The sequence below is a fragment of the Anneissia japonica genome, unplaced genomic scaffold (assembly GCF_011630105.1).
Source record: "Anneissia japonica isolate Jap-2015-1 unplaced genomic scaffold, ASM1163010v1 scaffold5300_len13080_cov128, whole genome shotgun sequence".
Lineage (NCBI taxonomy): Eukaryota > Metazoa > Echinodermata > Crinoidea > Comatulida > Comatulidae > Anneissia > Anneissia japonica.
The window spans coordinates 4,900-6,902 of NW_022705903.1; positions in this window are offsets into that span (position 1 = coordinate 4,900).

Below are 2,003 nucleotides of genomic sequence, written 5' to 3' on the forward strand. Positions count from 1 at the left end.
CTTCCTTATTTTTTTTTTTTATTTCTCGTAGTACGTGAGGATTTGGTATTAGTAAATCAAAAACTACTAATTTTTCAAACCATTTTTGATGTTATTTATCTATCTGCTTCCTTTTTTTTTTAGCTAAACTATTTTTGATTAATTTTTATGTTTTTTTTTTCTTTCTGTTTTGTTTTTATTCGTACATGAATGGTTTATTTAAAAACAACGTTTTCGATTTGATTTATCGTTCAGATGTCTCTGAATTTCTTATACAATTATTTAAAAAACTACATTTACAAGATTGATATTTTACTTATTTTTTTTTTCTCTTTATTTTGTTAATGCAGAGGGTTTTTAAACATTTTTACTACATGATGGCAACTCGTAATAACTGCCGTATGGTGAAGCAGTCTATTTCTCTTGTTGCTTTTTATTTTGGTTGTACGTACTTTCTTTTTGTAGAAAGATTATTGGTATAGTTTTTACTTTGTCTCTCAATTATGAGTAGTAGTTGTAACAATTTGGAGGACCTTTGATTTGGATGTTTTTCGTTTTCAATTAACGAAATTGTATGACCATTATGACCATTATTGGTGTTTTCTATAGAAAAGTATTTGAAGTCAATTATTAAAACGAATAGCAATACAGTTGAAAGATACAAATCAACCAGAAAGAATGTATAACTAAATCGAAAGATCCCAACATAAACGTTGGTTTTGTAGAAATATTGTACAGGATCTACCTAATTGTTTGTTTTGTGTGTTTTTTGCCCATTCAATGAGGCAATGGAGCTATTTTGTAAAACCAATTAAAGTAAGGCCATTGGTTAAAACTTGATGACAAACTTTTAATGGATGTGTATCGCCGTTAGCTTATGTATTTATTTTTGCTCAACCCTTCTTAAACTCTTCGGTTGCTTCTTCCATCTGGAAACATTTCCTAACTGTGTATCTAAATTGACATATCTAAACGTTTCCGACCAATAGCATTAACATATTGCTCTTGAAATGTCTGAAAAGACAGCTTGATTATAGCCTGTAGTTAAAAACAAGCTTAACCCTATGCTGTTCGCATATACAGAGCGCATCGTACATTGTATTATAACGTGAAAGGCTATTGAAACGGTTCTATTGTATTAGATACCTGTTTACCGTTACAACTGTGTCTCTTAACATAATGTTGAAATATAGTAGTCCGTTTGTTTTTTTTCTCAAAAGATTGACTGATATGATAGAGTCGTGCATAACGCAAAGGTGTTGATTCGTGATGCCTTACACGCGTCGTCCAATGCGTTGCAATATCAATACGTCGTATTCTTTTAGATGGTACGGTACCGCAGGAAATGAAGGTGTTCTTATTAGCATTTCTTTATATTTCATTTAGTTTAGCTCTTCTATGACCATTTTGGCTTGACTAAGCATGAAAAACAAGTATATCTGTTCTAGATGATGTATCAAGCCTCTTGTTATTGATATCAACCCACCCAATTTTGAATATCAGCAATAATTGTGTTTAATACTACGTTTTATTATTTGTTTTATTTGTTTTATTTTTTAATATTATAAGTATAAGCAATTTTGTACAAATAACGTAGCCTAGATTATTTGTTATCCTCTGTTTGTTTAATTTGCTACTGATAGGTCTTGTAAAATAAGTCATGAAAAGAATGAATTTTAAAGAATACAGTAACCAGCCTTGGTCCGATATTGATCAAATGTGAATTGTGACGTAGGGCAGCTGATGACGTTACTTTCTGATAATCGATAGTATATCAGTTGGACCAGTTCAGAATTGTCAAAATGGAGGGTCACGTGACCCATGATCTCTCAGCGCAATTGAAAAAATGGTAATACATTTTTCTTCCTTGTGATTGGTCATTCTCATTTTGTTTTAACTTTGTTTAAGAATAATCAAATCTTATTGGTCAATGGCCATATATATTATACTAGGACAGTGTATAAGTATTGATGCAAATTCTCATCAGCCCATAGGCCAACACTAGCTTACAACTGTTCAGTAAC